Source organism: Phallusia mammillata, chromosome 4 (assembly GCF_965637545.1).
Source record: "Phallusia mammillata chromosome 4, kaPhaMamm4.hap1.1, whole genome shotgun sequence".
In the NCBI taxonomy this organism is placed as follows: domain Eukaryota; kingdom Metazoa; phylum Chordata; class Ascidiacea; order Phlebobranchia; family Ascidiidae; genus Phallusia; species Phallusia mammillata.
Genome location: NC_137255.1, coordinates 7,732,775 through 7,750,364, shown reverse-complemented (window position 1 = coordinate 7,750,364; position 17,590 = coordinate 7,732,775). Strand labels below are relative to the sequence as shown.

The 17,590-nt window shown below is 41.8% G+C and overlaps 37 non-coding genes across 37 annotated transcripts; 16 read left to right on the top strand and 21 right to left on the bottom strand.

The window, feature by feature from the left end:
• Positions 1 to 153: 153 nt before the first annotated feature.
• Positions 154 to 226, top strand: Trnam-cau (transfer RNA methionine (anticodon CAU)). The gene has a single exon. It is a non-coding gene; the product is annotated as a tRNA-Met (tRNA).
• An 82-nt stretch (positions 227 to 308) lies between these two features.
• Trnal-aag (transfer RNA leucine (anticodon AAG)) lies at positions 309 to 390 on the bottom strand. The gene has a single exon. It is a non-coding gene; the product is annotated as a tRNA-Leu (tRNA).
• A 254-nt stretch (positions 391 to 644) lies between these two features.
• On the top strand, positions 645 to 717 carry Trnam-cau (transfer RNA methionine (anticodon CAU)). Its single transcript has one exon. It is a non-coding gene; the product is annotated as a tRNA-Met (tRNA).
• Positions 718 to 800: 83 nt separating this feature from the next.
• Trnal-aag (transfer RNA leucine (anticodon AAG)) lies at positions 801 to 882 on the bottom strand. Its single transcript has one exon. It is a non-coding gene; the product is annotated as a tRNA-Leu (tRNA).
• A 236-nt stretch (positions 883 to 1,118) lies between these two features.
• Positions 1,119 to 1,192, top strand: Trnav-cac (transfer RNA valine (anticodon CAC)). Its single transcript has one exon. It is a non-coding gene; the product is annotated as a tRNA-Val (tRNA).
• A 320-nt stretch (positions 1,193 to 1,512) lies between these two features.
• Positions 1,513 to 1,594, bottom strand: Trnal-uag (transfer RNA leucine (anticodon UAG)). Its single transcript has one exon. It is a non-coding gene; the product is annotated as a tRNA-Leu (tRNA).
• Positions 1,595 to 2,329: 735 nt separating this feature from the next.
• Trnam-cau (transfer RNA methionine (anticodon CAU)) lies at positions 2,330 to 2,402 on the top strand. Its single transcript has one exon. It is a non-coding gene; the product is annotated as a tRNA-Met (tRNA).
• A 413-nt stretch (positions 2,403 to 2,815) lies between these two features.
• Positions 2,816 to 2,888, top strand: Trnam-cau (transfer RNA methionine (anticodon CAU)). The gene has a single exon. It is a non-coding gene; the product is annotated as a tRNA-Met (tRNA).
• Positions 2,889 to 2,970: 82 nt separating this feature from the next.
• Positions 2,971 to 3,052, bottom strand: Trnal-aag (transfer RNA leucine (anticodon AAG)). The gene has a single exon. It is a non-coding gene; the product is annotated as a tRNA-Leu (tRNA).
• A 249-nt stretch (positions 3,053 to 3,301) lies between these two features.
• Positions 3,302 to 3,374, top strand: Trnam-cau (transfer RNA methionine (anticodon CAU)). Its single transcript has one exon. It is a non-coding gene; the product is annotated as a tRNA-Met (tRNA).
• A 569-nt stretch (positions 3,375 to 3,943) lies between these two features.
• On the bottom strand, positions 3,944 to 4,025 carry Trnal-aag (transfer RNA leucine (anticodon AAG)). Its single transcript has one exon. It is a non-coding gene; the product is annotated as a tRNA-Leu (tRNA).
• A 249-nt stretch (positions 4,026 to 4,274) lies between these two features.
• Positions 4,275 to 4,347, top strand: Trnam-cau (transfer RNA methionine (anticodon CAU)). The gene has a single exon. It is a non-coding gene; the product is annotated as a tRNA-Met (tRNA).
• Positions 4,348 to 4,916: 569 nt separating this feature from the next.
• Trnal-aag (transfer RNA leucine (anticodon AAG)) lies at positions 4,917 to 4,998 on the bottom strand. The gene has a single exon. It is a non-coding gene; the product is annotated as a tRNA-Leu (tRNA).
• Positions 4,999 to 5,404: 406 nt separating this feature from the next.
• Trnal-aag (transfer RNA leucine (anticodon AAG)) lies at positions 5,405 to 5,486 on the bottom strand. Its single transcript has one exon. It is a non-coding gene; the product is annotated as a tRNA-Leu (tRNA).
• A 249-nt stretch (positions 5,487 to 5,735) lies between these two features.
• Trnam-cau (transfer RNA methionine (anticodon CAU)) lies at positions 5,736 to 5,808 on the top strand. Its single transcript has one exon. It is a non-coding gene; the product is annotated as a tRNA-Met (tRNA).
• A 570-nt stretch (positions 5,809 to 6,378) lies between these two features.
• Trnal-aag (transfer RNA leucine (anticodon AAG)) lies at positions 6,379 to 6,460 on the bottom strand. The gene has a single exon. It is a non-coding gene; the product is annotated as a tRNA-Leu (tRNA).
• A 249-nt stretch (positions 6,461 to 6,709) lies between these two features.
• Positions 6,710 to 6,782, top strand: Trnam-cau (transfer RNA methionine (anticodon CAU)). Its single transcript has one exon. It is a non-coding gene; the product is annotated as a tRNA-Met (tRNA).
• Positions 6,783 to 7,351: 569 nt separating this feature from the next.
• On the bottom strand, positions 7,352 to 7,433 carry Trnal-aag (transfer RNA leucine (anticodon AAG)). Its single transcript has one exon. It is a non-coding gene; the product is annotated as a tRNA-Leu (tRNA).
• Positions 7,434 to 7,682: 249 nt separating this feature from the next.
• Positions 7,683 to 7,755, top strand: Trnam-cau (transfer RNA methionine (anticodon CAU)). Its single transcript has one exon. It is a non-coding gene; the product is annotated as a tRNA-Met (tRNA).
• Positions 7,756 to 8,324: 569 nt separating this feature from the next.
• Positions 8,325 to 8,406, bottom strand: Trnal-aag (transfer RNA leucine (anticodon AAG)). The gene has a single exon. It is a non-coding gene; the product is annotated as a tRNA-Leu (tRNA).
• Positions 8,407 to 8,812: 406 nt separating this feature from the next.
• Trnal-uag (transfer RNA leucine (anticodon UAG)) lies at positions 8,813 to 8,894 on the bottom strand. Its single transcript has one exon. It is a non-coding gene; the product is annotated as a tRNA-Leu (tRNA).
• Positions 8,895 to 10,093: 1,199 nt separating this feature from the next.
• Trnam-cau (transfer RNA methionine (anticodon CAU)) lies at positions 10,094 to 10,166 on the top strand. The gene has a single exon. It is a non-coding gene; the product is annotated as a tRNA-Met (tRNA).
• An 82-nt stretch (positions 10,167 to 10,248) lies between these two features.
• Positions 10,249 to 10,330, bottom strand: Trnal-aag (transfer RNA leucine (anticodon AAG)). The gene has a single exon. It is a non-coding gene; the product is annotated as a tRNA-Leu (tRNA).
• A 254-nt stretch (positions 10,331 to 10,584) lies between these two features.
• Trnam-cau (transfer RNA methionine (anticodon CAU)) lies at positions 10,585 to 10,657 on the top strand. The gene has a single exon. It is a non-coding gene; the product is annotated as a tRNA-Met (tRNA).
• An 81-nt stretch (positions 10,658 to 10,738) lies between these two features.
• Positions 10,739 to 10,821, bottom strand: Trnal-aag (transfer RNA leucine (anticodon AAG)). Its single transcript has one exon. It is a non-coding gene; the product is annotated as a tRNA-Leu (tRNA).
• A 405-nt stretch (positions 10,822 to 11,226) lies between these two features.
• Positions 11,227 to 11,308, bottom strand: Trnal-uag (transfer RNA leucine (anticodon UAG)). The gene has a single exon. It is a non-coding gene; the product is annotated as a tRNA-Leu (tRNA).
• Positions 11,309 to 12,507: 1,199 nt separating this feature from the next.
• Positions 12,508 to 12,580, top strand: Trnam-cau (transfer RNA methionine (anticodon CAU)). Its single transcript has one exon. It is a non-coding gene; the product is annotated as a tRNA-Met (tRNA).
• An 82-nt stretch (positions 12,581 to 12,662) lies between these two features.
• Positions 12,663 to 12,744, bottom strand: Trnal-aag (transfer RNA leucine (anticodon AAG)). Its single transcript has one exon. It is a non-coding gene; the product is annotated as a tRNA-Leu (tRNA).
• Positions 12,745 to 12,998: 254 nt separating this feature from the next.
• Trnam-cau (transfer RNA methionine (anticodon CAU)) lies at positions 12,999 to 13,071 on the top strand. Its single transcript has one exon. It is a non-coding gene; the product is annotated as a tRNA-Met (tRNA).
• An 81-nt stretch (positions 13,072 to 13,152) lies between these two features.
• On the bottom strand, positions 13,153 to 13,235 carry Trnal-aag (transfer RNA leucine (anticodon AAG)). Its single transcript has one exon. It is a non-coding gene; the product is annotated as a tRNA-Leu (tRNA).
• Positions 13,236 to 13,639: 404 nt separating this feature from the next.
• Trnal-aag (transfer RNA leucine (anticodon AAG)) lies at positions 13,640 to 13,721 on the bottom strand. The gene has a single exon. It is a non-coding gene; the product is annotated as a tRNA-Leu (tRNA).
• Positions 13,722 to 14,612: 891 nt separating this feature from the next.
• Positions 14,613 to 14,694, bottom strand: Trnal-uag (transfer RNA leucine (anticodon UAG)). The gene has a single exon. It is a non-coding gene; the product is annotated as a tRNA-Leu (tRNA).
• Positions 14,695 to 14,943: 249 nt separating this feature from the next.
• Trnam-cau (transfer RNA methionine (anticodon CAU)) lies at positions 14,944 to 15,016 on the top strand. The gene has a single exon. It is a non-coding gene; the product is annotated as a tRNA-Met (tRNA).
• A 570-nt stretch (positions 15,017 to 15,586) lies between these two features.
• Trnal-aag (transfer RNA leucine (anticodon AAG)) lies at positions 15,587 to 15,668 on the bottom strand. The gene has a single exon. It is a non-coding gene; the product is annotated as a tRNA-Leu (tRNA).
• Positions 15,669 to 15,917: 249 nt separating this feature from the next.
• Trnam-cau (transfer RNA methionine (anticodon CAU)) lies at positions 15,918 to 15,990 on the top strand. Its single transcript has one exon. It is a non-coding gene; the product is annotated as a tRNA-Met (tRNA).
• A 571-nt stretch (positions 15,991 to 16,561) lies between these two features.
• Trnal-aag (transfer RNA leucine (anticodon AAG)) lies at positions 16,562 to 16,643 on the bottom strand. Its single transcript has one exon. It is a non-coding gene; the product is annotated as a tRNA-Leu (tRNA).
• Positions 16,644 to 17,049: 406 nt separating this feature from the next.
• On the bottom strand, positions 17,050 to 17,131 carry Trnai-uau (transfer RNA isoleucine (anticodon UAU)). Its single transcript has one exon. It is a non-coding gene; the product is annotated as a tRNA-Ile (tRNA).
• Positions 17,132 to 17,590: the final 459 nt, after the last annotated feature.

Here is a 17,590-nt window from a genome sequence, read left to right as displayed (position 1 = left end):
ACCCCGGTTACGAAATAAACACATACCACATGTTGTTGATTAACTCAAGTTTGTATCCAAACAAATTGGCATTGTCTGCATTCCCAAATTATTTGTCGAAATACATATATTTTAGTTACAAGGATGCAAATTTGCATGAGTAGCCTACATCAAGCCTCGATGGCGCAGTAGGCAGCGCGTGAGTCTCATAATCTCAAGGTCGTGAGTTCGATCCTCACTCGGGGCAAACGTTTGGTACAATATTTTATTTTCCAACTGCATGACACAGAGAAAAAATTATACATGGAGTTTTGACAGGTACAAAGAAATGGCAGCGGTGGGATTCGAACCCACGCCATCGAAATGACTGGTGCCTTAAACCAGCGCCTTAGACCACTCGGCCACGCTACCACAAGAGAATGATGGTTTGCTAAGTTAATGTGATCTGATGCAACAGAGATGGCAAATAACGATGTGGTAGAGGGTTTGCAACCAAAGTTTAGACAAAATTGATCCCGAAGAAGAAATAAACACATACCATATGTTGTTGATCAACTCAAGTTTGTATCCAAACAAATTGGCATTGTCTATATTCCCAAATTATTTGTCGAAATACATATATTTTAGTTACAAGGATGCAAATTTGCATGGGTAGCCTACATCAAGCCTCGATGGCGCAGTAGGCAGCGCGTGAGTCTCATAATCTCAAGGTCGTGAGTTCGATCCTCACTCGGGGCAAACTTTTGGTACAATATTTTATTTTCCGTCTGTATAACACAGAGAAAAAATTATACATGGAGTTTTTGACAGGTGCAAAGAAATGGCATCGGTGGGATTCGAACCCACGCCATCGAAATGACTGGTGCCTTAAACCAGCGCCTTAGACCACTCGGCCACGCTACCACATGAGAACAGTGTTTTGCTAAGTTAATGTGATCTGATGCAACAGAGATGGCAAATAACGATGTGGTAGAGGGTTTGCAACCAAAGTTTAGACAAAATTGATCCCGAAGAAGAAATAAACACATACCACATGTTGTTGATCAACTCAAGTTTGTATCCAAACAAATTGGCATTGTCTGCATTCGCACATTATTTGTCGAAATACATATATTTTAGTTACAAGGATGAGTACATCAAGCCTCGATGGCGCAGTAGGCAGCGCGTGAGTCTCACAATCTCAAGGTCGTGAGTTCGTTCCTCACTCAGGCCAAACATTTGGTACAATATTTTATTTTCCGTCTGCATGAAACAGAGAAAAAATTATACATGGAGTTTTGACAGGTGCAAAGAAATGGAAGCGGTGGGATTCGAACCCACGCCATCGAAATTATTTGTCGAAATACATATATTTTAGTTACAAGGATGAGTACATCAAGCCTCGATGGCGCAGTAGGCAGCGCGTGAGTCTCACAATCTCAAGGTCGTGAGTTCGTTCCTTACTCAGGCCAAACATTTGGTACAATATTTTATTTTCCGTCTGCATGACACAGAGAAAAAATTATACGTTGAGTTTTGACAGGTGCAAAGAAATGGCAGCGGTGGGATTCCAACCCACGCCATCGAAATGACTGGTGCCTAAAACCAGCGCCTTAGACCACTCGGCCACGCTACCACTTGCGAACAGTGTTTTGCTAAGTTAATGTGATCTGATGCAACAGAGATGGCAAATATCGATGTGGTAGAGGGTTTGCAACCAAAGTTTAGACAAATTTGACCCCGATTAAGAAATAAACACATACCACATGTTGTTGATCAACTCAAGTTTGTATCCAAACAAATTGGCATTGTCTGCATTCCCACATTATTTGTCGAAATACATATATTTTAGTTACAAGGATGCAAATTTGCATGAGTACATCAAGCCGCGATGGCGCAGTAGGCAGCGCGTGAGTCTCATAATCTCAAGGTCGTGAGTTCGATCCTCACTCGGGGCAAACTTTTGGTACAATATTTTATTTTCCGTCTGCATGAAACAGAGAAAAAATTATACGTGGAGTTTTGACAGGTGCAAAGAAATGGCAGCGGTGGGATTCGAACCCAGGCCATCGAAACGACTGGTGACTAAAACCAGCGCCTTAGACCACTCGGCCACGCTACCACATGAGAACAATGTTTTGCTAAGTTAATGTGATCTGATGCAACAGAGATGGCAAATAACGATGTGGTAGAGGGTTTGCAATCAAAGTTTAGACAAAATTGACCCCGAAGAAGAAGTAAACACATACCATGTGTTGTTGATCAACCCAAGTTTGTATCCAAACAAATTGGCATTGTCTGCATTCCCACATTATTTGTCGAAATACATATATTTTAGTTACAAGGATGCAAATTTGCATGAGTACATCAAGCCTCGATGGCGCAGTAGGCAGCGCGTGAGTCTCATAATCTCAAGGTCGTGAGTTCGATCCTCACTCGGGGCAAACTTTTGGTACAATATTTTATTTTCCGTCTGCATGAAACAGAGAAAAAATTATACGTGGAGTTTTGACAGGTGCAAAGAAATGGCAGCGGTGGGATTCGAACCCACGCCATCGAAATGACTGGTGACTAAAACCAGCGCCTTAGACCACTCGGCCACGCTACCACATGAGAAGAGTGTTTTGCTAAGTTAATGTGATCTGATGCAACAGAGATGGCAAATAACGATGTGGTAGAGGGTTTGCAACCAAAGTTTAGACAAATTTGACCCCGATTAAGAAATAAACACATACCACATGTTGTTGATTAACTCAAGTTTGTATCCAAACAAATTGGCATTGTCTGCATTCCCACATTATTTGTCGAAATTCATATATTTTAGTTACAAGGATGCAAATTTGCATGAGTACATCAAGCCTCGATGGCGCAGTAGGCAGCGCGTGAGTCTCATAATCTCAAGGTCGTGAGTTCGATCCTCACTCGGGGCAAACTTTTGGTACAAAATTTTATTTTCCGTCTGCACGAAACAGAGAAAAAATTATACGTGGAGTTTTGACAGGTGCAAAGAAATGGCAGCGGTGGGATTCGAACCCACGCCATCGAAATGACTGGTGCCTTAAACCAGCGCCTTAGACCACTCGGCCACGCTACCACATGAGAACACTGTTTTGCTAAGTTAATGTGATCTGATGCAACAGAGATGGCAAATAACGATGTGGTAGAGGGTTTGCAACCAAAGTTTAGACAAATTTGACCCCGATTAAGAAATAAACACATACCACATGTTGTTGATGAACTCAAGTTTGTATCCAAACAAATTGGCATTGTCTGCATTCCCACATTATTTGTCGAAATTCATATATTTTAGTTACAAGGATGCAAATTTGCATGAGTACATCAAGCCTCGATGGCGCAGTAGGCAGCGCGTGAGTCTCATAATCTCAAGGTCGTGAGTTCGATCCTCACTCGGGGCAAACTTTTGGTACAAAATTTTATTTTCCGTCTGCACGAAACAGAGAAAAAATTATACGTGGAGTTTTGACAGGTGCAAAGAAATGGCAGCGGTGGGATTCGAACCCACGCCATCGAAATGACTGGTGACTAAAACCAGCGCCTTAGACCACTCGGCCACGCTACCACATGAGAACAGTGTTTTGCTAAGTTAATGTGATCTGATGCTACAGAGATGGCAAATAACGATGTGGCAGAGGGTTTGCAACCAAAGTTTAGACAAAATTGACCCCGAAGAAGAAGTAAACACATACCATATGTTGTTGATCAACTCAAGTTTGTATCCAAACAAATTGGCATTGTCTGCATTCCCAAATTATTTGTCGAAATACATATATTTTAGTTGCTAGGATGCAAATTTGCATGAGTACATCAAGCCTCGATGGCGCAGTAGGCAGCGCGTGAGTCTCACAATCTCAAGATCCTGAGTTCGTTCCTTACTCAGGCCAAACATTTGGTACAATATTTTATTTTCCGTCTGCATGACACAGAGAAAAACTTATACATGGAGTTTTTTACAGGTGCAAAGAAATGGCAGCGGTGGGATTCGAACCCACGCCATCGAAATGACTGGTGCCTTAAACCAGCGCCTTTGACCACTCGGCCACGCTACCGCATGAGAACAGTGTTTTGCTAAGTTAATGTGATCTGATGCAACAGAGATGGCAAATAACGATGTGGTAGAGGGTTTGCAACCAAAGTTTAGACAAATTTGAACCCGATTAAGAAATAAACACATACCACATGTTGTTGATTAACTCAAGTTTGTATCCAAACAAATTGGCATTGTCTGCATTCCCACATTATTTGTCGAAATTCATATATTTTAGTTACAAGGATGCAAATTTGCATGAGTACATCAAGCCTCGATGGCGCAGTAGGCAGCGCGTGAGTCTCATAATCTCAAGGTCGTGAGTTCGATCCTCACTCGGGGCAAACTTTTGGTACAAAATTTTATTTTCCGTCTGCACGAAACAGAGAAAAAATTATACGTGGAGTTTTGACAGGTGCAAAGAAATGGCAGCGGTGGGATTCGAACCCACGCCATCGAAATGATTGGTGACTAAAACCAGCGCCTTAGACCACTCGGCCACGCTACCACATGAGAACAGTGTTTTGCTAAGTTAATGTGATCTGATGCTACAGAGATGGCAAATAACGATGTGGTAGAGGGTTTGCAACCAAAGTTTAGACAAAATTGACCCCGAAGAAGAAGTAAACACATACCATATGTTGTTGATCAACTCAAGTTTGTATCCAAACAAATTGGCATTGTCTGCATTCGCACATTATTTGTCGAAATACATATATTTTAGTTACTAGGATGCAAATTTGCATGAGTACATCAAGCCTCGATGGCGCAGTAGGCGGCGCGTGAGTCCCACAATCTCAAGGTCCTGAGTTCCTTCCTTACTCAGGACAAACATTTGGTACAATATTTTATTTTCCGTCTGCATGACACAGAGAAAAAATTGTACATGGAGTTTTTGACAGGTGCAAACAAATGGCAGCGGTGGGATTCGAACCCACGCCATCGAAATGACTGGTGCCTTAAACCAGCGCTTGAGACCACTCGGCCACGCTACCACATGAGAATGATGGTTTGCTAAGTTAATGTGATCTGATGCAACAGAGATGGAAAATAACGATGTGGTAGAGGGTTTGCAACCAAAGTTTAGACAAATTTGACCCCGATTAAGAAATAAACACATACCACATGTTGTTGATCAACTCAAGTTTGTATCCAAACAAATTGGCATTGTCTGCATTCCCACATTATTTGTCGAAATACATATATTTTAGTTACAAGGATGCAAATTTGCATGATTACATCAAGCCTCGATGGCGCAGTAGGCAGCGCGTGAATCACATAATCTCAAGGTCTTGCGTTCGATCCTCACTCGGGGCAAACTTTTGGTACAATATTTTATTATCCGTCTGCATGTCACAGAGAAAAAAAATTATACATGGAGTTTTGACAGGTGCAAAGAAATGGCAGCGGTGGGATTCGAACCCACGCCATCGAAATGACTGGTGCCTTAAACCAGCGCCTTAGACCACTCGGCCACGCTACCACATGAGAACAGTATTTTGCTAAGTTAATGTGATCTAATGCAACAGAGATGGCAAATAACGATGTGGTAGAGGGTTTGCAACCAAAGTTTAGACAAATTTGACCCCGATTAAGAAATAAACACATACCACATGTTGTTGATTAACTCAAGTTTGTATCCAAACAAATTGGCATTGTCTGCATTCCCACATTATTTGTCGAAATACATATATTTTAGTTACAAGGATGCAAATTTGCATGAGTACATCAAGCCTCGATGGCGCAGTAGGCAGCGCGTGAGTCTCATAATCTCAAGGTCGTGAGTTCGATCCTCACTCGGGGCAAACTTTTGGTACAATATTTTATTTTCCGTCTGCACGAAACAGAGAAAAAACTTATACGTGGAGTTTTGACAGGTGCAAAGAAATGGCAGCGGTGGGATTCGAACCCACGCCATCGAAATGATTGGTGACTAAAACCAGCGCCTTAGACCACTCGGCCACGCTACCACATGAGAACAGTGTTTTGCTAAGTTAATGTGATCTGATGCTACAGAGATGGCAAATAACGATGTGGTAGAGGGTTTGCAACCAAAGTTTAGACAAAATTGACCCCGAAGAAGAAGTAAACACATACCATATGTTGTTGATCAACTCAAGTTTGTATCCAAACAAATTGGCATTGTCTGCATTCGCACATTATTTGTCGAAATACATATATTTTAGTTACTAGGATGCAAATTTGCATGAGTACATCAAGCCTCGATGGCGCAGTAGGCGGCGCGTGAGTCCCACAATCTCAAGGTCCTGAGTTCCTTCCTTACTCAGGACAAACATTTGGTACAATATTTTATTTTCCGTCTGCATGACACAGAGAAAAAATTATACATGGAGTTTTTGACAGGTGCAAACAAATGGCAGCGGTGGGATTCGAACCCACGCCATCGAAATGACTGGTGCCTTAAACCAGCGCTTTAGACCACTCGGCCACGCTACCACATGAGAATGATGGTTTGCTAAGTTAATGTGATCTGATGCAACAGAGATGGAAAATAACGATGTGGTAGAGGGTTTGCAACCAAAGTTTAGACAAATTTGACCCCGATTAAGAAATAAACACATACCACATGTTGTTGATCAACTCAAGTTTGTATCCAAACAAATTGGCATTGTCTGCATTCCCACATTATTTGTCGAAATTCATATATTTTAGTTACAAGGATGCAAATTTGCATGAGTACATCAAGCCTCGATGGCGCAGTAGGCAGCGCGTGAGTCTCATAATCTCAAGGTCGTGAGTTCGATCCTCACTCGGGGCAAACTTTTGGTACAAAATTTTATTTTCCGTCTGCACGAAACAGAGAAAAAATTATACATGGAGTTTTGACAGGTGCAAAGAAATGGCAGCGGTGGGATTCGAACCCACGCCATCGAAATGACTGGTGACTAAAACCAGCGCCTTAGACCACTCGGCCACGCTACCACATGAGAACAGTGTTTTGCTAAGTTAATGTGATCTGATGCTACAGAGATGGCAAATAACGATGTGGCAGAGTGTTTGCAACCAAAGTTTAGACAAAATTGACCCCGAAGAAGAAGTAAACACATACCATATGTTGTTGATCAACTCAAGTTTGTATCCAAACAAATTGGCATTGTCTGCATTCCCAAATTATTTGTCGAAATACATATATTTTAGTTGCTAGGATGCAAATTTGCATGAGTACATCAAGCCTCGATGGCGCAGTAGGCAGCGCGTGAGTCTCACAATCTCAAGATCCTGAGTTCGTTCCTTACTCAGGCCAAACATTTGGTACAATATTTTATTTTCCGTCTGCATGACACAGAGAAAAACTTATACATGGAGTTTTTTACAGGTGCAAAGAAATGGCAGCGGTGGGATTCGAACCCACGCCATCGAAATGACTGGTGCCTTAAACCAGCGCCTTTGACCACTCGGCCACGCTACCACATGAGAACAGTGTTTTGCTAAGTTAATGTGATCTGATGCAACAGAGATGGCAAATAACGATGTGGTAGAGGGTTTGCAACCAAAGTTTAGACAAATTTGAACCCGATTAAGAAATAAACACATACCACATGTTGTTGATTAACTCAAGTTTGTATCCAAACAAATTGGCATTGTCTGCATTCCCACATTATTTGTCGAAATTCATATATTTTAGTTACAAGGATGCAAATTTGCATGAGTACATCAAGCCTCGATGGCGCAGTAGGCAGCGCGTGAGTCTCATAATCTCAAGGTCGTGAGTTCGATCCTCACTCGGGGCAAACTTTTGGTACAAAATTTTATTTTCCGTCTGCACGAAACAGAGAAAAAATTATACGTGGAGTTTTGACAGGTGCAAAGAAATGGCAGCGGTGGGATTCGAACCCACGCCATCGAAATGATTGGTGACTAAAACCAGCGCCTTAGACCACTCGGCCACGCTACCACATGAGAACAGTGTTTTGCTAAGTTAATGTGATCTGATGCTACAGAGATGGCAAATAACGATGTGGTAGAGGGTTTGCAACCAAAGTTTAGACAAAATTGACCCCGAAGAAGAAGTAAACACATACCATATGTTGTTGATCAACTCAAGTTTGTATCCAAACAAATTGGCATTGTCTGCATTCGCACATTATTTGTCGAAATACATATATTTTAGTTACTAGGATGCAAATTTGCATGAGTACATCAAGCCTCGATGGCGCAGTAGGCGGCGCGTGAGTCCCACAATCTCAAGGTCCTGAGTTCCTTCGTTACTCAGGACAAACATTTGGTACAATATTTTATTTTCCGTCTGCATGACACAGAGAAAAAATTATACATGGAGTTTTTGACAGGTGCAAACAAATGGCAGCGGTGGGATTCGAACCCACGCCATCGAAATGACTGGTGCCTTAAACCAGCGCTTTAGACCACTCGGCCACGCTACCACATGAGAATGATGGTTTGCTAAGTTAATGTGATCTGATGCAACAGAGATGGAAAATAACGATGTGGTAGAGGGTTTGCAACCAAAGTTTAGACAAATTTGACCCCGATTAAGAAATAAACACATACCACATGTTGTTGATCAACTCAAGTTTGTATCCAAACAAATTGGCATTGTCTGCATTCCCACATTATTTGTCGAAATACATATATTTTAGTTACAAGGATGCAAATTTGCATGATTACATCAAGCCTCGATGGCGCAGTAGGCAGCGCGTGAATCACATAATCTCAAGGTCGTGAGTTCGATCCTCACTCGGGGCAAACTTTTGGTACAATATTTTATTATCCGTCTGCATGTCACAGAGAAAAAAAATTATACATGGAGTTTTGACAGGTGCAAAGAAATGGCAGCGGTGGGATTCGAACCCACGCCATCGAAATGACTGGTGCCTAAAACCAGCGCCTTAGACCACTCGGCCACGCTACCACATGAGAACAGTATTTTGCTAAGTTAATGTGATCTAATGCAACAGAGATGGCAAATAACGATGTGGTAGAGCAGTGTTTCTCAACCTGGGGGTCGCGACCCCCCAAGGGGTCGCCAAGAATTTTGAGGGGGTCGCGGAGACGCAACCGAACACGGAATTATTTTATCTGTATCATAAAAACTTTCCCTGTGACTTTTGTTTAGCATATAGTAACTCACACGACCGTTTGATTTAGAACGGGCGGAACAATATTTGCGATTGTATACTTCTATAATTGCGGGTTTTGGTTTTTCTTAACATAAAAAACACGAAATAGTGAAATAGTTAGTGAAAAATAGGCGTTTTCCGGAATGCAGCAAAACGCCGAACTATCGGAGCCACGTTAGATTGCAAATGTGTGATGAACACAATCAACACATGCTGGTAGTTAAACTTCCTGTGTGTGTGCGTGTGTAAAGGGGTCGCGTGGTGTTAGAAAATCTCTAAAGGGGGTCGCATAGTAAAAAAGGTTGAGAACCACTGTGGTAGAGGGTTTGCAACCAAAGTTTAGACAAAATTGATCCCGATTAAGAAATAAACACATACCACATGTTGTTGAACAACTCAAGTTTGTATCCAAACAAATTGGCATTGTCTGCATTCCCACATTATTTGTCGAAATACATATATTTTAGTTACAAGGATGCAAATTAGCATGATGACATCAAGCCTCGATGGCGCAGTAGGCAGCGCGTGAATCTCATAATCTCAAGGTCGTGAGTTCGATCCTCACTCGGGGCAAACGTTTGGTACAATATTTTATTTTCCAACTGCATGACACAGAGAAAAAATTATACATGGAGTTTAGACAGGTGCAAAGAAATGGCAGCGGTGGGATTCGAACCCACGCCATCGAAATGACTGGTGACTAAAACCAGCGCCTTAGACCACTCGGCCACGCTACCACATGAGAACAGTGTTTTGCTAAGTTAATGTGATCTGATGCAACAGAGATGGCAAATAACGATGTGGTAGAGGGTTTGCAACCAAAGTTTAGACAAATTTGACCCCGATTACGAAATAAACACATACCACATGTTGTTGATTAACTCAAGTTTGTATCCAAACAAATTGGCATTGTCTGCATTCCCACATTATTTGTCGAAATACATATATTTTAGTTACAAGGATGCAAATTTGCATGAGTAGCCTACATCAAGCCTCGATGGCGCAGTAGGCAGCGCGTGAGTCTCATAATCTCAAGGTCGTGAGTTCGATCCTCACTCGGGGCAAACGTTTGGTACAATATTTTATTTTCCAACTGCATGACACAGAGAAAAAATTATACATGGAGTTTTGACAGGTACAAAGAAATGGCAGCGGTGGGATTCGAACCCACGCCATCGAAATGACTGGTGCCTTAAACCAGCGCCTTAGACCACTCGGCCACGCTACCACATGAGAACAGCGTTTTGCTAAGTTAATGTGATCTGATGCAACAGAGATGGCAAATAACGATGTGGTAGAGGGTTTGCAACCAAAGTTTAGACAAAATTGATCCCGAAGAAGAAATAAACACATACCATATGTTGTTGATCAACTCAAGTTTGTATCCAAACAAATTGGCATTGTCTGTATTCCCAAATTATTTGTCGAAATACATATATTTTAGTTACAAGGATGCAAATTTGCATGGGTAGCCTACATCAAGCCTCGATGGCGCAGTAGGCAGCGCGTGAGTCTCATAATCTCAAGGTCGTGAGTTCGATCCTCACTCGGGGCAAACTTTTAGTACAATATTTTATTTTCCAACTGCATGACACAGAGAAAAAATTATACATGGAGATTTGACAGGTGCAAAGAAATGGCAGGGTGGGATTCGAACCCACGTCATCGAAATGACTGGTGCCTTAAACCAGCGCCTTAGACCACTCGGCCACGCTACCACATGAGAACAGCATTTTGCTAAGTTAATGTGATCTGATGCAACAGAGATGGCAAATAACGATGTGGTAGAGGGTTTGCAACCAAAGTTTAGACAAATTTGACCCCGATTAAGAAATAAACACATACCACATGTTGTTGATCAACTCAAGTTTGTATCCAAACAAATTGGCATTGTCTGCATTCCCAAATTATTTTTCGAAATACATATATTTTAGTTACAAGGGTGCAAATTTGCCTGAGTACATCAAGCCTCGATGGCGCAGTAGGCAGCGCGTGAATCACATAATCTCAAGGTCGTGAGTTCGATCCTCACTCGGGGCAAACTTTTGGTACAATATTTTATTATCCGTCTGCATGTCACAGAGAAAAAAAATTATACATGGAGTTTTGACAGGTGCAAAGAAATGGCAGCGGTGGGATTCGAACCCACGCCATCGAAATGACTGGTGCCTAAAACCAGCGCCTTAGACCACTCGGCCACGCTACCACATGAGAACAGTATTTTGCTAAGTTAATGTGATCTAATGCAACAGAGATGGCAAATAACGATGTGGTAGAGCAGTGTTTCTCAACCTGGGGGTCGCGACCCCCCAAGGGGTCGCCAAGAATTTTGAGGGGGTCGCGGAGACGCAACCGAACACGGAATTATTTTATCTGTATCATAAAAACTTTCCCTGTGACTTTTGTTTAGCATATAGTAACTCACACGACCGTTTGATTTAGAACGGGCGGAACAATATTTGCGATTGTATACTTCTATAATTGCGGGTTTTGGTTTTTCTTAACATAAAAAACACGAAATAGTGAAATAGTTAGTGAAAAATAGGCGTTTTCCGGAATGCAGCAAAACGCCGAACTATCGGAGCCACGTTAGATTGCAAATGTGTGATGAACACAATCAACACATGCTGGTAGTTAAACTTCCTGTGTGTGTGCGTGTGTAAAGGGGTCGCGTGGTGTTAGAAAATCTCTAAAGGGGGTCGCATAGTAAAAAAGGTTGAGAACCACTGTGGTAGAGGGTTTGCAACCAAAGTTTAGACAAAATTGATCCCGATTAAGAAATAAACACATACCACATGTTGTTGAACAACTCAAGTTTGTATCCAAACAAATTGGCATTGTCTGCATTCCCACATTATTTGTCGAAATACATATATTTTAGTTACAAGGATGCAAATTAGCATGATGACATCAAGCCTCGATGGCGCAGTAGGCAGCGCGTGAATCTCATAATCTCAAGGTCGTGAGTTCGATCCTCACTCGGGGCAAACGTTTGGTACAATATTTTATTTTCCAACTGCATGACACAGAGAAAAAATTATACATGGAGTTTAGACAGGTGCAAAGAAATGGCAGCGGTGGGATTCGAACCCACGCCATCGAAATGACTGGTGACTAAAACCAGCGCCTTAGACCACTCGGCCACGCTACCACATGAGAACAGTGTTTTGCTAAGTTAATGTGATCTGATGCAACAGAGATGGCAAATAACGATGTGGTAGAGGGTTTGCAACCAAAGTTTAGACAAATTTGACCCCGATTACGAAATAAACACATACCACATGTTGTTGATTAACTCAAGTTTGTATCCAAACAAATTGGCATTGTCTGCATTCCCACATTATTTGTCGAAATACATATATTTTAGTTACAAGGATGCAAATTTGCATGAGTAGCCTACATCAAGCCTCGATGGCGCAGTAGGCAGCGCGTGAGTCTCATAATCTCAAGGTCGTGAGTTCGATCCTCACTCGGGGCAAACGTTTGGTACAATATTTTATTTTCCAACTGCATGACACAGAGAAAAAATTATACATGGAGTTTTGACAGGTACAAAGAAATGGCAGCGGTGGGATTCGAACCCACGCCATCGAAATGACTGGTGCCTTAAACCAGCGCCTTAGACCACTCGGCCACGCTACCACATGAGAACAGCGTTTTGCTAAGTTAATGTGATCTGATGCAACAGAGATGGCAAATAACGATGTGGTAGAGGGTTTGCAACCAAAGTTTAGACAAAATTGATCCCGAAGAAGAAATAAACACATACCATATGTTGTTGATCAACTCAAGTTTGTATCCAAACAAATTGGCATTGTCTGTATTCCCAAATTATTTGTCGAAATACATATATTTTAGTTACAAGGATGCAAATTTGCATGGGTAGCCTACATCAAGCCTCGATGGCGCAGTAGGCAGCGCGTGAGTCTCATAATCTCAAGGTCGTGAGTTCGATCCTCACTCGGGGCAAACTTTTAGTACAATATTTTATTTTCCAACTGCATGACACAGAGAAAAAATTATACATGGAGATTTGACAGGTGCAAAGAAATGGCAGGGTGGGATTCGAACCCACGTCATCGAAATGACTGGTGCCTTAAACCAGCGCCTTAGACCACTCGGCCACGCTACCACATGAGAACAGCATTTTGCTAAGTTAATGTGATCTGATGCAACAGAGATGGCAAATAACGATGTGGTAGAGGGTTTGCAACCAAAGTTTAGACAAATTTGACCCCGATTAAGAAATAAACACATACCACATGTTGTTGATCAACTCAAGTTTGTATCCAAACAAATTGGCATTGTCTGCATTCCCAAATTATTTTTCGAAATACATATATTTTAGTTACAAGGGTGCAAATTTGCCTGAGTACATCAAGCCTCGATGGCGCAGTAGGCAGCGCGTGAATCTCATAATCTCAAGGTCGTGAGTTCGATCCTCACTCGGGGCAAACATTTGGTACAATATTTTATTTTCCAACTGCATGAGACAGAGAAAAAATTATACATGGAGTTTTTGACAGGTGCAAAGAAATGGCAGCGGTGGGATTCCAACCCACGCCATCGAAATGACTGGTGCCTTAAACCAGCGCCTTAGACCACTCGGCCACGCTACCACATGAGAATGATGGTTTGCTAAGTTAATGTGATCTGATGCAACAGAGATGGCAAATAACGATGTGGTAGAGGGTTTGCAACCAAAGTTTAGACAAAATTGATCCCGAAGAAGAAATAAACACATACCATATGTTGTTGATCAACTCAAGTTTGTATCCAAACAAATTGGCATTGTCTGCATTCCCACATTATTTGTCGAAATACATATATTTTAGTTACAAGGGTGCAACTTTGCATGAGTACATCAAGCCTCGATGGCGCAGTAGGCAGCGCGTGAATCTCATAATCTCAAGGTCGTGAGTTCGATCCTCACTCGGGGCAAACTTTTGGTACAATATTTTATTTTCCGTCTGCATGAAACAGAGAAAAAATTATACATGGAGTTTTGACAGGTGCAAAGAAATGGCAGCGGTGGGATTCGAACCCACGCCTTCGTAATGACTGGTGACTAAAATCAGCGCCTTAGACCACTCGGCCACGCTACCACATGAGAACAGTGTTTTGCTAAGTTAATGTGATCTGATGCAACAGAGATGGCAAATAACGATGTGGTAGAGGGTTTGCAACCAAAGTTTAGACAAATTTAACCCCGATTAAGAAATAAACAAATACCACATGTTGTTGATCAACTCAAGTTTGTATCCAAACAAATTGGCATTGTCTGCATTCGCACATTATTTGTCGAAATACATATATTTTAGTTACAAGGATGCAAATTTGCATTAGGTCATCAAGCCTCGATGGCGCGGTAGGCCGCGCGTGAGACTCACAATCTCAAGGTCGTGAGTTCCTTCCTTACTCAGGCCAAACATTTGGTACAATATTTTATTTTCCGTCTGCATGACACAGAGAAAAAATTATACATGGAGTTTTTGACAGGTGCAAAGAAATGGCAGCGGTGGGATTCGAACCCACGCCATCGAAATGACTGGCGCCTAAAACCAGCGCCTTAGACCACTCGGCCACGCTACCACATGAGAATGGCGGTTTGCTAATTTAATGTGATCTAATGCAACAGAGATAGCAAATAACGATGTGGTAGAGTGTTTACAACCAAAGTTTAGACAAAATTGTCTCCGAAGAAGAAATAAACACATACCATATGTTGTTGATCAACTCAAGTTTGTATCCAAACAAATTGGTATTGTCTGCATTCCCAATTTATTTGTCGAAATACATATATTTTAGTTACGAGGATGCAAATTTGCATGAGTACATAAAGCCTCGATGGCGCAGTAGGCAGCGCTTGAGTCTCATAATCTCAAGGTCGTGAGTTCGATCCTCACTCGGGGCAAACTTTTGGTACAATATTTTATTTTCCAACTGCATGAGACAGAGAAAAAATTATACATGGAGTTTTTGACAGGTGCAAAGAAATGGCAGCGGTGGGATTCGAACCCACGCCATCGAAATGACTGGTGACTAAAACCAGCGCCTTAGACCACTCGGCCACGCTACCACATGAGAACAGTGTTTTGCTAAGTTAATGTGATCTGATGCTACAGAGATGGCAAATAACGATGTGGCAGAGTGTTTGCAACCAAAGTTTAGACAAAATTGACCCCGAAGAAGAAGTAAACACATACCATATGTTGTTGATCAACTCAAGTTTGTATCCAAACAAATTGGCATTGTCTGCATTCCCACATTATTTGTCGAAATACATATATTTTAGTTGCTAGGATGCAAATTTGCATGAGTACATCAAGCCTCGATGGCGCAGTAGGCAGCGCGTGAGTCTCACAATCTCAAGATCCTGAGTTCGTTCCTTACTCAGGCCAAACATTTGGTACAATATTTTATTTTCCGTCTGCATGACACAGAGAAAAACTTATACATGGAGTTTTTTACAGGTGCAAAGAAATGGCAGCGGTGGGATTCGAACCCACGCCATCGAAATGACTGGTGCCTTAAACCAGCGCCTTTGACCACTCGGCCACGCTACCACATGAGAACAGTGTTTTGCTAAGTTAATGTGATCTGATGCAACAGAGATGGCAAATAACGATGTGGTAGAGGGTTTGCAACCAAAGTTTAGACAAATTTGAACCCGATTAAGAAATAAACACATACCACATGTTGTTGATTAACTCAAGTTTGTATCCAAACAAATTGGCATTGTCTGCATTCCCACATTATTTGTCGAAATTCATATATTTTAGTTACAAGGATGCAAATTTGCATGAGTACATCAAGCCTCGATGGCGCAGTAGGCAGCGCGTGAGTCTCATAATCTCAAGGTCGTGAGTTCGATCCTCACTCGGGGCAAACTTTTGGTACAAAATTTTATTTTTTTCGTCTGCACGAAACAGAGAAAAAATTATACGTGGAGTTTTGACAGGTGCAAAGAAATGGCAGCGGTGGGATTCGAACCCACGCCATCGAAATGATTGGTGACTAAAACCAGCGCCTTAGACCACTCGGCCACGCTACCACATGAGAACAGTGTTTTGCTAAGTTAATGTGATCTGATGCTACAGAGATGGCAAATAACGATGTGGTAGAGGGTTTGCAACCAAAGTTTAGACAAAATTGACCCCGAAGAAGAAGTAAACACATACCATATGTTGTTGATCAACTCAAGTTTGTATCCAAACAAATTGGCATTGTCTGCATTCGCACATTATTTGTCGAAATACATATATTTTAGTTACTAGGATGCAAATTTGCATGAGTACATCAAGCCTCGATGGCGCAGTAGGCGGCGCGTGAGTCCCACAATCTCAAGGTCCTGAGTTCCTTCGTTACTCAGGACAAACATTTGGTACAATATTTTATTTTCCGTCTGCATGACACAGAGAAAAAATTATACATGGAGTTTTTGACAGGTGCAAACAAATGGCAGCGGTGGGATTCGAACCCACGCCATCGAAATGACTGGTGCCTTAAACCAGCGCTTTAGACCACTCGGCCACGCTACCACATGAGAATGATGGTTTGCTAAGTTAATGTGATCTGATGCAACAGAGATGGAAAATAACGATGTGGTAGAGGGTTTGCAACCAAAGTTTAGACAAATTTGACCCCGATTAAGAAATAAACACATACCACATGTTGTTGATCAACTCAAGTTTGTATCCAAACAAATTGGCATTGTCTGCATTCCCACATTATTTGTCGAAATACATATATTTTAGTTACAAGGATGCAAATTTGCATGATTACATCAAGCCTCGATGGCGCAGTAGGCAGCGCGTGAATCACATAATCTCAAGGTCGTGAGTTCGATCCTCACTCGGGGCAAACTTTTGGTACAATATTTTATTATCCGTCTGCATGTCACAGAGAAAAAAAATTATACATGGAGTTTTGACAGGTGCAAAGAAATGGCAGCGGTGGGATTCGAACCCACGCCATCGAAATGACTGGTGCATAAAACCAGCGCCTTAGACCACTCGGCCACGCTACCACATGAGAACAGTATTTTGCTTAGTTAATGTGATCTAATGCAACAGAGATGGCAAATAACGATGTGGTAGAGCAGTGTTTCTCAACCTGGGGGTCGCGACCCCCCAAGGGGTCGCCAAGAATTTTGAGGGGGTCGCGGAGACGCAACCGAACACGGAATTATTTTATCTGTATCATAAAAACTTTCCCTGTGACTTTTGTTTAGCATATAGTAACTCACACGACCGTTTGATTTAGAACGGGCGGAACAATATTTGCGATTGTATACTTCTATAATTGCGGGTTTTGGTTTTTCTTAACATAAAAAACACGAAATAGTGAAATAGTTAGTGAAAAATAGGCGTTTTCCGGAATGCAGCAAAACGCCGAACTATCGGAGCCACGTTAGATTGCAAATGTGTGATGAACACAATCAACACATGCTGGTAGTTAAACTTCCTGTGTGTGTGCGTGTGTAAAG